Source organism: Ambystoma mexicanum, chromosome 9 (assembly GCF_040938575.1).
Source record: "Ambystoma mexicanum isolate Mex_15411 chromosome 9, UKY_AmexF1_1, whole genome shotgun sequence".
NCBI classification, from domain to species: domain Eukaryota; kingdom Metazoa; phylum Chordata; class Amphibia; order Caudata; family Ambystomatidae; genus Ambystoma; species Ambystoma mexicanum.
In genome coordinates, this window is record NC_090931.1 from 840,895,541 (window position 1) to 840,912,178 (window position 16,638).

Genomic DNA, 16,638 nt, shown 5'->3' on the forward strand with positions numbered 1-16,638 from the left:
TCACCCCACTACTAAGCACCACGAAAAGGGAAAACAAGAAGATGGAGCTGGAATGGAGGAAAGAATACAACCTAGACAAGAAAATACTGTTCCAGAAACAAATCTGTGCATACAAGAAGGAAATACAAAAGGCGAAGAGAAGGCATTATGATGACAGAATCACCAATGCCACCAACACACAAAAATAAATGTTCAACATCATTAAAGAAATGAGAAACCCACCAGGCTGCAACAACACTCTAACCCCCTCAGAGAAACTTTGCAACGACTTAGCAGACCACTTCAAGAACAAAATCAACGACATCTGACAAATCATACAAAACAGACCAACCAACCATAACATTCAACCAACCGGACCTAACACAGAGCCACAGCACAAACTCCAAAACTTTCCTGAAATATCAGCAGAGGCATTCGTCTTGCTGGTAAAACACAGCAAGAAAGCAGGATCACCCATGGATCCCTTCCCCCCTTGATATCTACAAATCAATCATCGCACAAGGAACGCCATCAGAATACTACAGAAACCTTCTAAATATCTCACTAGCAACAGAAACTGTACCAAGAACCTTCAAATCAGCATATATCAACCACTTTTAAAAAACACAAGTGGCGACGTAGAAGACCTCTCAAACTACAGGCCGATTTCAAACATTCCTTACCCAGCGAAACTCCTCGAATCCTACGTATACAAATTAACCCAAGAACACGTAGAAAAATACCACCTGCTAGAGCAAGCACAAGTCGGTTCCAGACCTGCAAGAGGAACAGAAACAGCACTACTATCCATCTGGGACGACCTAAAAACGAACGGGGACTCCGACACAACCACAGCCCTGATTCTGCTCGACCTCTCCGCAGCCTTCGACACAGTTAGCCATGATACCCAAACCAAAACACTAGAAGACAGGCATTACGGACATGGCACTACTCTGGATTAAATCATTCCTAGCAGACAGAACAGAAACCGTATAGATAAAACCCTTCAAATCCACCCCACGAGTTAACGACTGTGGCGTACCACAAGAGTCCTCACTATAATCACTGTCCTTCAACATCTACCAGACTCCAGTAATCAGAATCTTCAAAAAATACAAAATTACATGCTACAACTACGCAGATGACGCTCAAATCATCTACAAAATCGAAGACACTCAAGCGATCACCCAACCCTAATCGAGTGTCTAAAAGAAGTCTTTAACTGGATGAACGCCAACAACTTGAAAATCAACCCAGGAAAGACAGAAATCCTGATTATATCCAAAAACCAAGAGAAGAACACCTACATTCCATGGCAACGGAAATGGGAACCGCACCAACACCATCTAAGGTAGTAAAATATCTGGTGGACAACACCCTAACCTTAGAACCACAAATAAATGCAATTATAAGAAATGTTTCTTCCTCCTTCACACGTCAAGGAAAATCTTACCTTTCCTCTCCTTCACCCACAAAAGACTCACAATCATCGCCCTCCTCATGTCAAGAATCGACTATGCAAATAGCCTCTTGGGATGCCAGAATACCTCTTGAAGAAACTACAACAGATCCAAAATGCAGCAGCCAGACTGCTCCTCAAACTATCCAGAAAAGACCACATCACTCCAGCACTAGTAACACTGCATTGGCTCCCAGTCAAACATCTCATCACCTTCAAAACAATGTGCATAACACACAGGGCAATCAGCGGACAAGGAGCTGAATTCCTACAAAAGAAAATAACAATCTACAAGCCAACGAGACTCCTCAGATCAAGCAACAAAATCCTCCTGGAACAAAAATAATACCTCAAAAAAAAAACTTGGGGGCTCCTCCTTCTCCCACTTAGCCGCAAAAACCTGTAACAACATCACAAAAGAAATAAGAAACAGCAAAGGCCACCTACAATTCAGAAAATTACTAAAAACCTGGCTCTTCAACATCACAGATTCAAACTGAAAAAACGAAACAATCGAACGGGAAACACAAAGAAAAGGATGACAAAATTTAGGATCAGGCAGACAACATCCAGCACCGACTAAAGGAAACTCCTACTACAACAAGAAAGACGATGCTAGGTCGAATAGGACACAAGCAACACCCATGAGGACAGAAATCAGCATCCCTAGCCAACTCCAGCCAACAACCTCACCCGCTCCATAACTGCTACCAGGTATACTTGTATAGAGTTGTGTGAGTGTTGGGACTTGCCACACTTGAACTAAGTTGTGGACATTGGCATGGGAACTGACCAGATGGAGTTGTCAATGAAAGCAGGTGCCGCCCCTGGACGTAATTGCAAGCGTTGGCATGTGCCACGTTTCGAAGGGGCTGGGAGCGGTAGCCTGCATGAGCAACTGAATAAGATGATGAATGCCGACCAGCTACCACATTTGGATGGAGTAGCCTTGGCTGACCAATGCCGCGCACCGACTGGATTGGAAATGCTCTCTGGGCCAGATTTGAAGGGATGCACAAACGCCTGCCTGCCCCGTATACAGACAGGTATCAAGTAGGTGGCCGGGGCCGAACTTGGGCAAGGTTATGAATGTGAGTGGATGCCATGTGTGAAATGGACTGTGAGTGTCGGATGGTCCCAGATCTGGACCGAGACCCAGAAATGCTTGCGCACCCCACCTGGAGAGAATACAGAAGTTTAGAGCCTTGCTTCCAGACAGCAATGCCAATTAACCAATCCACTAACAATTTCACCCCTCTGCATACACCTCTCAAACTGTAACCAAACCCAACCACAAGCCTACAACAAAACAATCTGCACAAACTTCACTACACAGCAACAACAAAACAAACCACACATAGACTCGCACAACAGCACACAACGACTATGGACTGGAAAACACACCAAGCCCAGCCAACAGAGTTACCGGGCTGAGGCCGCCAACAGCACATCACTGCTCTCTTGCACTTTTCCAGCTTATTCCCACTAACTCACCACCCACCCACTTTCCCTTTTCCAGAGCAGCCAGAGCGCCAAGGGACCACTCTGGTGGTGATAGTACGCGGTACAAATATCCCTTAACATTAACATTAACATAACACACAGTGGTAGGACTGGAGTCTGATGGTAAATGACTGCCGAGTCGGAAGCTTCTCGCCCTTCATTGGGTCAGTCACATGGTGGCGCACCATTTGTATTTAATGTAACACCATGTGACATGGCACGAGCCCTCTTTAAGGAGTCTGGTTATAACATCACATGCCATGGATATAAAAAAAAACAACAATACATTAATAACAATAAAGCAAAATGGCAAACATCCACAATTGCTATATGTCACACTCAATCCATGGGGACATTGGGCATTTCCTTTGGCGAAACTATTAGTCCAGGGAAGTTGATGCAACAATGACATGCACGTTTACTGGATCCATTTTACACGCAGCACCTTAGCGGGATCATAACTTCAGACAAATGTATCTCAGTCCACTTTAAGCCTAGTACCTTTGCGCGGGTCCCAGCTTGCAACTACGGCACACCTCATTGTTCTGAGGTATTCTTGAGCACCATGACCTATCTCCAATTTGCTTTCTTCATTAGTCCATTGTCACAAGGTGGAGGGTGCCCCTTTCAATGCACAGGCAAAGCTGCACCTGCGCACACCAGGGGCCACATCTGCTACCTGGGGCCCTGGCAATGATTGTTCGTCGGGGGCAGTTTATCTGTGTCCTCCACCAGGCAGCGACCTGAACCTGTGGCAAAAGTGGTGTAGGCCGCACAGTGTCTGGGCTCCACCCAGGGGGGAATGAATCCAGTACTGCAGCAGAGCCACTTCCTGTCTCCCCCCAGTCAGGAGTTCATCCTGCTGGGGGCAGGGAAAAGCTACAGGGAGCAGTGTCATCCGTGCCATGATTAGGCCCCACTGGCAGGAGTTTCCTTCCTTGCTGCTAAAGTGGCAGAGGGAGAACCTTCCTCCTCCCAGGTAGGAGGCATTGATGTTTGTGGGCAGGGGCTCCGGAGGGGCAGAAGGACGGTCCACGCCACCTACTCTCCCTCCCACATACAGGGTTAGCACCAGTCAATGTGGCGGCAGAGGCCGCTCCTTCTTTCCCCCTTCTTTCCCCTAGGCCGGAGGACATCAACTTGATTTGGAGGGGTGGGGGAGGGAGTCCGTGCAGCGTCTTCTCTCCCCTTAGGCAGGAGGTGGTTAACGTGATGTAGCATTTTGGTGGAGATCAAGGGGTTGAGGAAGGGGTTGAGGAACGCTGTAGGCACCGTATCTGGGTAGCGCCATGCGGGTTCCCCCCCAAGCAGGAGTTTCATCTTGCAGAGCCTATCGACGCATGGCTGTGCCTGATGGGGCTGAGCAGATGGTGGCCCTACGCCATGGAGGCCGGCCGTGGGCGCCATGCCGGGGAGGCCAACTGATAAGTTGGTTGGCAGGGAGGCCAACGTCCGGGAGGGCTCGATAGGCCTGAGTGTCACTCTAGCTCCGGCAGGATCAAGCTTCACCATGCGCTGGGGAAGCTGGCATCCTGGCTGGGACCAAGGCTGTGACTCCTTTGGCTGGGCGCAAACCCCCCATGTGGGAGCGAGCTTCGCCACGCGGGTCGCATGGCAGGGCTGGCCAGGCCCCTTCATGTTCGGGATTGGCGGGGCGCCACATACCACCTTCGTCGCCAAATGTTGTGGGGCCCGGGTGTACCGTTCCCCGCTTCAGAAGGGCTCGGCAGGGCAGGCCCTCTGCCTACAGTGTGGCGCTGGTGCAGTGCTGTAATAACACACAGAGGCAGGAGTCTGATGGTAAATGACTGCCGAGCAGGCATTTGTGTACTCTATGGCTAGTTCAAATTCGAATGCAACTGCTATGTTATCACCTGTCCTCCCTCTCTCACGAAGTCTGGAAGAAAAAAGTTTTAAAAAGACCTCCTGGCCACTAATACTGGTATAGCCATTGCAGACACCTACGTCAGCACACTTCCAGACAGATTGTTACTGATAGCCTCCTTTCTGTCCCCTCTCCAGATCTTTGAACTCCTCATCTGATCTCCACTCTCTCTCCTTTCGCATCCTCGCCCATTACTGGCGGCACTAGATGGGAAGTGCTCTTGGCAGGCTTCTCATCATCCAAGTGAATCATTAATGTCTATCACAATGGCACTATCTTGGCTCAGGGTCCTTAACCCAACCTCCTCCTCTTTGACCAGTGCCTGCCGTCCCTCATCAACTTCCTTCCTCTCTCTCTGTCCTGCCTCCTCCTCCTTCGACAGGTGTACCACACCCCTGTACTCCTCTTCAGATAACCTTTAAAGGCAGAGACCTGCTTCATCTAGCCAGGCTTAATGCTCGCTCTGCTATCAAACACTCTGCTGACATCTGCCTCCTTCACGAAGTCCTTGTCCTTGATGTCCTCACTCTTACCGAGATGTGGTTCAATGCCAGCTCAGTCACTGCTTTTGACTCCCTTTTCCGAGATGGCTACAAGATCGTCTCCAAGCCTCGCCCTAACCATGCTGGTAGTGGGGTTGCCGTGATCTTCCCTGAGTGGGTCTCCTCCCACTGCAGACTCTACCTCTGACTCTGCTCTCAGCAACCTCCATCTCGCCATCATTAACACTCTCGACATTCTTGCCCCAGTGATGAGAATCCGCCTGTAACATGCCGGCAAGCGTAACACTTGGTATGATTCTGATTTAGGAGGCCTGAAACGCAAGTGCAGTGCTGCTGAACGGAGGTGGCAGACCCCAAGCTCATCCTCTGACAAACTGGCCTGTCGCCTTCTCCAAAGGCAATATCGTCTCAACATTTGTTCAAATAAGAGGGCCCACATCCAGGCTCGCGTCTCTGGAGCATCCAACAACACGGCTGAACTCTTTAAAATCTGCAAGGAACTAGCCATTCCTTCTGCAGTCTCCACCTCGCCTCTTCCCTCCCAGGCCCTTTGCACTACACTGGCCACCCAATTCACTGCAAAAACTCAGGACATCCTGAGTACTCTTTCTTCCTCCCCTCCCACCTCCCCATCTCCCATCCCCCTGTCACCCTTGGCCTCTCATCCTCCCCCACCCATTCTCTCCTCCTTCACCTCTATCACATCAGATGAGGTCACTAGATTGGTCCGCTCTACGAAGGTCTCCTCCAAGCAGGTCTCTCCCTGTTCTTCTAGAACTATTAAGGACAACATTGGCTCCCTTTCCCCTGCACTTGCCGATCCCTGCAATCACTCTCTTTCTACCAGGTCTTTGCCCTCTTCCCTCAAGCACTCCCTTGTGTACCCCCTCCTGAAAAAGTCTTCCGCCGACCCCTTGTGTCGGCTAACTACCGCCCCATCTCTACCACTCCCTTCCTTGGGAAACACCTGGAGAAGTTGGTCTTTCCCCTTTATCCCAGCATAATGAGCTCTTTGGTTGTCTACACAATCATCAATCTGGATTTTCGAGCATCCAGAGGCACAGAAACTGCTCTCCTGAACAACCGTGAAGAACTACTCGCATTTTTGACAATAACTCACCCGCTGTTCTCATTCTACGTAATCTCTCCTCTGCCTTCGATACGGTCAACCACCATCCTCATAAAACGGATCCATGATACCCTTGATATCTCGGAACAAGCACTGGACTGGCTGACCTCCTTCCTCACTCACCGTCCTCCCAGGTTATCCTGTTTTTTTTCTCCTCTCTCACCTCTATCTCTACTTGTGGCGTTCCCCAGGGCTCTAACCTTTGACCTGGCTCATTAACATCTGTCTCGCCCCTCTTGCTCACCTTATCTCCACTTTGTCCCTGCACTTCCAGTGTTATGCAGAGAACACCCAACTCTTCTTCAAACTTCCCTCTGAATCTGTTCTTATTTCCTCTGTAATTCCTGCTATCCAGTCCTGGTGTGCCTCTAATGATCTCTGTCTGAATGCCAGCAAGACTGAGAATATTGGGACCCCTGCTTCTTGCTTCCTCTCTTTACTCTGGCCATCCTCTATTCTATGGACTCTCCCTCTTCTCCTTCATCTGAAGCCAGAAACCTTGGAGTCATCTTGAACTCCTCTCTCTCTTTCGTTCCTCATATTTTGGACCTTGCCAAGAAGGCCCATTTCCAACTCCACCTCCCGAGAGGTATTCTCCCTTTCCTCACTTTTCCCCAGAAGCTTAATGTCTCTAGAGCTCTGGTACTCTCTAGGCTTGACTACTTCAACAACCTCTTCCTTAATTTACATTCTTCCACTCAAAGCCCCCTCCAGCTAATCCAGAATAGGGCTGCAAGACTTATCCTTGCCCTCAAACCCAGGGACCGTATCTCTCCAGCACTAACATTTCTCCACTGGCTCCCTGTGGCTGCAAGGATCAAATTGAAATCCCTCTGCATCATCCATAAGGCAGTCTTGGGCCAGGGACCATGCTATCTACAACTTGCTCTCACTAAATAGTCTCCCTTCAGATCTCTTTGATCTTCCGGCTCCAACTCTCTGTGTGTCAAGCGCTTCTCTAAGCAGCGAGCGGGCAGCCAATCTCTTTCCTTGGCTGGCTCCCCCCTCTGGAACAGCCTCCCCTTTCCCCTCTGTCTTGAGCCGGATCTCCTCAAATTCAACAAGCTCCTCAAGACTTTACTCTTCTCCTCCTTCTTCCCCCTCTCCCTCCCGTGCTAATATCCTGCAGTCTGTGAGACTGGTGGTCTGGGCCATTATGTGTCCTTCTGAGTCCTGGCCTTCGTACAATCGCCCTCAGCCTCCGCCCTCCCCATGCACTTGCATTTGGACTCCCACTGGCCTGTGCTGTCCCACAGGCCTGCACTTATTGTTGCACTTATTTTATTGGCTGGTTTAGGCCGCTAGTTGTTGAGTAGTGATCTAAGGGAGATCCTGAGGACTGTGAATTCTGATCGGTTTCAAGTAGGTATTGTCTGAAGGGAGGCCAGTAGTCCAGCAGGCGGCTGGAGCCTGGGAGTGTTGTCGCATATCTAGTCTCCCACTGTTCGCACATTGGGCCTCAGTACAGGTTTGGCGGTAGCCATGCCATTTTTAGCGGCATGGCTACCCACAAACCGGGTACCGGGTCTGGGTCCCGCAAAAGGGGACTTACCGGGCCATTCCCACCCTGGAGGGCCCGGTAATTCCCTTTCATGGGACCTTGAATGATCTTTCGTGTGTGAGTGGGATCCCAATTACGTTATATAGTGGTAGATCGGGCAGGTCGCTGGGATTGGATTCTACTAGTTGATTCACCCGGTCCCAGGCTTTACAAGTTATCGCTACAGGCTGGACCTTGCATCCCCAGTAGCTTAGAGGGTGCCATACTGGTACATTATTAAATATATGCAGAAGTTTGGGAAGTATTACCATCTTGGACAGGGCTATGCGGGCCGCTTGTGTAATGGGGAGCCGTATCCATGTTTCAACTTTATGTTCTATTGTCTCTAGTGGAGTTATATAGTTATCTTTATATAGACCGTCCCGTGAAGTGGAGACTGTGAAGCTAAGATATCGTACCCCTTGTGGACACCACCAGAATCTGTCGCCCACATATGCCTGCTCCACCACTGGGGTTAGAGGAAGCATTTCAGATTTGTCCCAGTTGATCCTGAGCCCACAGTGTTCCCCAAACCTGACCACCTCCTGCGTCATTGGGGTTAAGTTTTGCTGGTGGTGCTTGATGTACAACAGGATGTCATTGGCGAGTAGGGATATAGTTGAGAGATGTTTGAATACGAATACCGCAGTGAGCATGTAAACAGATGTGACAGGCCAGGGGTTCCATAGCAAGTGCAAATTGGACTGGGGAGAAGGGCCAGCCCTGGCGAGGGCCGCGTGTAGGGTAAATAAATGGCGAGATCAAGCCGTTCGTGTATACTGCTGCACGAGGGGCTGTGTATAGCAGTTTAACCCAGCTGATGTAGGCAAGCCGGAACCCGGAACAGCAAAGCACTTCAAACAGAAAGGGCCACTCAACAGAGTCGAAAGCCTTTTTGGTGTCCAACGCAGCGACCGCCAACGGCACCTCCTGGTTAACATTGTGCATTAGGGTAAAAAGGCGCCGCAGATTATTTTGAGCAGACCTACCAGAGATGAAACCAGATTGATCTGGGAGGACCAGGGCTGGCATGTAGGGCAAAATGCGGTCCGTGAGTATCTTGGCTAATATTTTGTTGTCTGCATTAATTAGGCCAGTAAGACGACATCGATCAGGGTTTTTTGCCAGGTTTTAGTAGGACAATCAGCAATGCAGATCTGGTGGTCTCAGGCAGAGTGCCTGCGGCAAGAGCGCTATCGTTCATACCCACCAGATGAGGGATCACCAGTTCAGCGTAAGCTTTGTAGAATTCTGTAGTGATGCCATCCATACCGGGGGCCCTGCCGCTGGGTAGGGACTTAATAGCAGCACGTACCTCCTCTTCTGTGATAGGGTCGTTGAGGGCGCTTCCTTGGTCCTGGTCTAACCACCCAAGGGCTATTTCATCAAGATATCGTACCAGCTCATCATGGCCGATGGTATATAGCTGTTCATAGTACTCTCTGAATTCGTTGTTGATCCCCTGTAGGACACTGATGAGCACCCCATCTTTATTTTCAATTTCAGCTATGCTGGTGGTCTGGCGTTCTTTGCGGATGGCACACACCAGTGTCTTGCTCGGAATATCGCCCTCCCCCTGTCTCGCTGCTAGTATAGGGTCCCCAATAAACTTTTCCTCGCTATATGCTAGTTGTAAAAGCTCCTCCCTGAGAGACCCGAGTTCAATACGTAGTTCGGGTGTGTCCAGATTGCCCTGCCTGGTTTCCCCTTCACACATTTTTATTTCCAGCGCACGCATGGACTGGCACATGGCCTTCAGGACCCCCCCTTCTTTAGAAATGCAGCATCCCCTTATAAAAACCTTAAAGGCTTCCCGACTGTAATATTACTTTTAAACTATATATACAGTTGTTCATGATCACTTTCCTTAAGATATTTCAACTGCTACATCACACAACATATTTAACAACGTCCTTAAAATTCATAAGTCTCAGGGAAATTTAAAATACATCTCTAGACAGTTTGTCTAAAATCTCTATACATTATTTAAAAAATGTCACCATAAAATATATAAAATTGCTGTCATTGCCTTCCATTAGTTTCTGCCACATGTTAGATGTATCAAGACTGTCGCATTTATTCTCATATGATTTCATCCATTTAGTTCTAATATTGGTTAAGGTTTCAAAATCCATCAGTGTATGCTCAATTGTGTTGTTCCCACACAGGCGACACAAACGTTCTACTCTGTTTAGTTGGAGACGTGCACCTATAATTTCAAGCACAGGGCAACTATTGAATTTTATCAGCAGGTATTGTCTAATTGCTATACTGCTAGGGTAGGCCATGACATAATTCAGCATTTATACATGCTGCATCATATATGTTATAAACCGGCCACTATTCACATTTGTGGCAAGTTTAATCAAGTTTGCTTCATAGCGATACGACTCAAGTTTTTCTTTTAACCATCTTTTACATGGCCACAGATTATTGCTACTACTTTCTCGCCTAAAGCCTGTTAACCACGTCTTATATATCTTCATGATTTTGGCCATTGTACCCATGTATTTGTACGCCTTGATAGATTTATAAGCTGCTAGATAGCTCATTACAGTGGTTCCATTGTGCAGGGATAGTAGTTTTTCGAACCAAAGAGTAACTCTGGATATGTATATTGCTGTTATACTTTTTATACCAAATTTTAGTCACAGATATTCTACAAGCAAACTCTTAGGCATTCTAAACAGTAGTTTAAGCATTTTTGCTTTAAAAAATCATATTTCAATTGTTAGGTTGTGCCCCCACACTTCCACACCATACATAAGTATAGGGATGATCTTTGCCGAATACAGGAGCAATATCGTTTGAACTGAGATCCCTCCTTGGTGACCAATGAAGGAGCTTAGTGCAGATATGGTTTGCATTTGTTTTTTTTTTGTCTCATTGCAATGCATCTTCCAGGATAGAGTGTCATCTACAGTTATACCCAGATATTTGTATTGCTTCACTCGTAGTGCATTATATTTCCATACATAACTTGGTCCAGTTTTAGATTTATTTCCTCTGAAGATCATGAATTTTGTTAAACCATTATCTTTGGCATAGTTTTGCAGACCCACTAACCCATTTTGAAGTCCATTCTGGGTTTGGTCCAACAGTCATAGATCATCCGCAAACCCTAGCCAATTTATTTGTTGCTGGACAATCATGATTGGATGGGATCTCGAGTTTGAGAATGCCATTGGCAGATCAGCTAAGTAGAGGTTTAAATAGGGTTTCTTCCAGGATGCAGCCCTGTCTAACTCCTCTTCCAGTCGGTAAAGACTCTGACAATTTACCTTCAACATCCAAGCGTATTCACAATGCACAATAAATAAATAAATAAAATGGCTCCGCTGCAGTGCACGGATAGATGAGAAGGGAGAAGGGCTGGTATGTAGAGGTGAGAGGCTAGGAAGGGGAGAAGAGTCAATTTGGAAGAGGTTCACACCAGCAGCTGCAGGAGTGTTTTCAATCTGCATAATAATAATGTGTGTGGGCAAGACCATTCTCGGTATGTCTGGCATTTGTTGGATTTGCATGGTGCTATTCTGAATTGTGGTTCTTTGGCTGGCATGTGCTTTGGTTACATGGGTGTGGTGGATTCTGCCAAAGGTGGTTGGCGATTGACTTTGTGAAATATAATCACTCCAAGATACTTGCTGTTAACTGTCGCTAATGATGGTCATATATTAAGGACTGCCTTTTCTATGGTGGACCATTTGTAGGTAATTCCCTTGCTGTGACTCCCATCATAAGGTTTAATGGTGTTGAATGTGTTCAATGTGTATGTTGTGACAAATCTATGGATGTCGTCCTTTCTCCCCTAGAATCTATGGATGTTGTCCCTTCTCCCCTAGGGGGAAGACCTTTTCTATGTTGCCAGGGCGGTGCGACCACAGTCCAACAGTCCAACTGGGAGTGGTACACAGGGGGGGTATTACATGCTAGAGGAAATCCCTTATGGTATTAGGGACGACTCACCCGTAAGATTATGGTTTCCTCGCCCATCACCTGACCCGAGAGCCTAAGAACAACTACTTCCCTAATAAGTTCACAACTTGTATTCAACCTACCATTCCCCTAGAAAGTACTGGCATGAGGAAGAATAGGAGATACCTAAGTGAAGATCCCTTTCCCCAGTACTTAGGAGGAACCCCAATGACTCACAAGGGAGTCCTAAAAATCAGCACTGTAATGAGGGAGAAGTGTGGAGGCATGAGTATTACCTATAGGAACCATGTTGAATGGTCTAGTGTTTTTCCAAGCCTTATTGGCCAGAGCCAGTATAAAGGGAAGACAGACTCAGGAAGTATCAGACAAGTCCTCCATGGAGGAGCAAGAAGCAGAAACGTGTTGCAGCAGGAGAAGAAGCTGTTGACAAGAGCTTCTGCCTGAAGAAGAGGGAACCTTTGCATGCCAGCAAAGTGCTGAGGACCGGGGGGAGCCCAGGAGAATCCCTTTTCAAAGGACCTGACAGCCTAACCCTCACTGGAGGAACCATGGGCACCACATGCTGCAGAGCTGCTGCAGCACATCAGAGAAGGGGGAAAAGACTGTAGAAGCCCAAAACTGAAGCAGAAAGAATCCAAGACCGACTATAGACTACCGGGAGAGACCCCAAAGGTACAGGGGTGACCGGGACGGTTGGTAGGGACAGAAGCGAGCAGTGGGATACCATGACCCAGCTAAATAGGGGAAGAAGGGAAACTAAGGGAAACAAAGTAACCTTCCTTGAGCCGCTACCTGATCCTGACCCTGGGGGTGGCGTTATGAGGGAGGATCACATGGGAGGAAATGTCCGTCGGGGAGAAGTGGTGACTGCCTTAGGAGGGACGTGGTATTATTGTTTTTGTGAAGATGAAAACCCTGTAATCCCTAAATACCTGATGGCATACTATCATTGCGCAAGTCCCTCCCATGTTAAAACCCAGAGGACATTATGTGAAAAAACACCTAAACAGAATAAGCTTTACACTTTAGGGATCCATATGTCACATGTGACATCCCCTGATTATAATGGTTCTGTCCCAAGTAAAAGCCCTGAACACAATATCACTGCACATAATATTCACATCTTCAGTTTCTGACAAACTTAGGTCCAACAAACAATTGAAACAGAATAGCCTTGGAAAGTCTAAAAACATGATGGACTTCAATTCCCATAACACCTATGGTACTAGGATGAGGAAGAGGAGAGAACAGTCAATGTGGAACAGGAACAACTTTAAGCAAAAGATGCAGGCTAGTTGTATGCAGAATCATCAACTGTGCAGGATATTTTAAAATGGTGCGACTTGCCATGCCCAAGAGAGTGGAGAGGAGGAGGTTGTCACAGTTTGAAGGAGGAGAAGGTGCAAAAAACCCTGGAGGACACGGAGCGGGAGACAAGCACTGAGGCAGAGTCACAGAGGCGAGCCGTGCTGAAGGAGGATGCTGCTGGGCACCCACCTGGAGGCATGGCATACCGGAAGAGAGAGACTGTTGTGGAAGTCAGCTGCTACAGGACCCTATGAGACTCGTTCTTGTGGAACGGCAAAGGTTCCATCGCCGGAGGCAGAAGCGACCGACGCAGGAACCAAGAGTGACTCTATGCACTTGGAGAAACGAGCCTGGCAAGGGTTCTTCGCTACTACATGTTAAACCGGTGAGTCATCCAAAAGGGGTTAGAGGCCCGGGACGTGCTATAAAGTTGAAAAACACTTGGGGAGACAAAACCGACCAAGTAGAAAATAAGGGCAAAAAGGATATAATTCTCCTCACGTGAGATGTCAGTTTGGGGGAATCTGGAACCTGCATTGCCACCAGACAAGAGACTTTGAAGAAGAGAAAGAAAGGGCAACAAGGGTACAATTCCCTCTCAAGAGATGTCAGTTTGGGTAAACCTGGAACCCCCATTGCCACCAGCCAAGAGACTTTGAAGAAGAGCTAAAAGGGCAAAAAAAGGTATAATTCACCCTCAAATGAGATGTCATTTTGGGGAAACCGGGAACCCGCATTGCCACCAGCCAAGAGACTTCGAAAAAGAGAGAGAAGGGCAAAGATGGTTCAATTCTCCTCACGTGAGATATCAGTTTGGGAAACCTGGAACCCACATTGGCATAAGCAAAGAAGCAGGCAAACATTCTACAATTCTCCTCATATGACTTGTTAGTGTGGAGAAACCTGGAACAAACATTGCCATAATCAGTGAGATTATGTCATGAACCACCGAATTCGCCCCTTCTGGACTTCATGGTCCATGATGCACCGCCGCATGAACTCAGTGATCCTTCCAACATGGCCGACGGGCCAGAAACGCTGTGCTCTAGCCTTTGCGCGCAACACTCGGCTTCCTAGAAAACAGGCAAGGCTCTCCGCGTCTCAACGCAACTGCTTGGAGTTGCTAGACGTATGTTTCCAGTCTGTTAATCGTGCTATATCCAGTTCCTTATCTTTCCTTTTTCCCTTGTTCCCTGGAACCCCCTTTTAGATTCTTACCAAACCGCTAACCCACATCCTCATCCCGGATTCCGTCTTGTGCTCGATTCCGCGGTGTCCCGGACACTCTCCGAGCATGGGACTCTTACTCCTCCTCCTTCCTGGATTCCTGGCTGACATTCCTGTATACTGAACGCCATCCGGTTTAGGGCAGCTGGCTACCTCACGCTGGAACCCGAAGACTCGCGCTCCGGCCTGTACAAGTCTCGGACAGTGGGAAAGAAGGAAGTTGCATTCAAGAAGGTCACAAGCAAGAAAAAACAGGTGAGAAAGAGAGAAACTTGTGACAGATTGAGACACCAAATACCTGATATAGAAACAGACATGGAAGACGCAGTCCAAGACCTCATGAGAGGTATGCAAGAATTAACCACAGAGGTTCAAAACCGCAAGGCTGAAAATGCAGCATTAAAACAGCTCATCTTATCCCGGGATTCCGCGGTCAAAGAAAGCGCCCTGGTAGAGGAGGTAGTGGACAAATATGATGGATCCTCCAAGTCTCTGCGCCCCTTCCTTGATTCCTGCCTAGTACACTTCACTTTCAAACCCTACTATTTTTCCACACCACGAGCAAAGGTCGGATTCATGATATCTCATCTCACGGGCAATGCCTTAACATGGGCGACTCCCTTAGTCAATTCGGGAGACCCGCTCTTGGATAATTATGATGGGTTTGTGGAAGCCCTTAAGGCCATGTTTGACCGACCAGAACTTGTCTACAGTGCACAAGAAAGACTTCTTGAATTCCAGCAAGGGAGTCAGGATATGCTCACTTACGTAACTCGCTTCAAACAGCTAGCTAAAGAAGCCGATTGGTCTCAAGAAGCTAGTTTCACTCTATTTCGAAGAGGTTTGAATGATGAGATAAAGGACGAACTAGCCAGAGTAGCCCGTCCGAGTTCCTTCCAGGCACTCATGGACCTTTCTCTACAGATAGACTTCCGGATCCAGGAGAGAAAAGCAGAGAAAAGGAAGACTAAGACAACATCCCCAAGGACAACCGCAGATTACCCTTGTCCCAAAGAAGCATCCGCTCCACGTGCCTTGGATCCAGAAGATGTGCAATTGGGTGCCTTCCATGGACCAATTTCTCCGCAAGAAAGGATCTGTCGAATTAATACCGGACTTTGCATGTACTGTGCCTCTGATAAACATCTTGTGAGGGAATGCCCAATAGCGCCACCCCGGCGTTCGGGAAACGCCAGCTCCCGATCCTAAGCGGAGCACAGCTTCGGGAGAAAGATGCCTGCTCTGCATCCATTCCTTCCTTGAATACTCCAGGACAGAACACTTTAGTGATTCTCCAGACATTCTTGTTATCTACCGAAAAAGAATCTTTCCCCATCCTGGCTCTAGTGGACTGCGGTGCCATGGGTATTTTCATAGATCACGACTGGGCTGTCAGTCATCACATCCCTCGAGAACCCAAAGAGATAATTCAACCCGTTGAAGGTATCGACGGAACACCTTTGTCTTCAGGACCCATTACTCACCAAACCAAGGAATTGTTACTATCGATAAACAACCATCAGGAAAGACTCCGATTTGACATCCTAAAGGCTGTTCATTACCCCATGGTTCTAGGCATGCCCTGGCTTCAGAAGCACAATCCTTACATCAACTGGACAGCAGGATCTCGATTTCTAGGTTCTGAATTTTGTATGTCCAACTGCTTGTCTCAAGACACTTTACAAAACCCTCCAGTGAACTCCCAGAACCACAAGCAATCATCCTTAAGTGTATCCAACATAATCCAAGTACCTGAGATCTATCAAACATACTCAGATGTTTTTTCAACAGCCATAGTTCAAGCTCTTCCACCTCATAGGCCTGAGGTTTGTGCCATTGACACAGATGCTTCAGCAGTGATTCCATTCGGGGGGATATTCATATTATCCGAAGGTGAAAAAAGGGCTCTACGGGAATACTTGGATACCAACCTGGCAAATGGGACCATCCGGCCTTCAAAATCTCCAGCTGGTGCTTCCCTACTCTTCGTTCCAAAGAAAGACCCTAAAGAACTTCGGCCTTGTTTGGACTACCGTGGTCTCAACCAATGTACTCTCAAAGACCGCTACCCGCTACCACTCATTTCTGACATCCTGGAAGCAGTTCGAGGTGCTGTCATCTTCACTAAATTTGATCTTAGGGGTGCTTACCATCTCATCCGAATAAAGG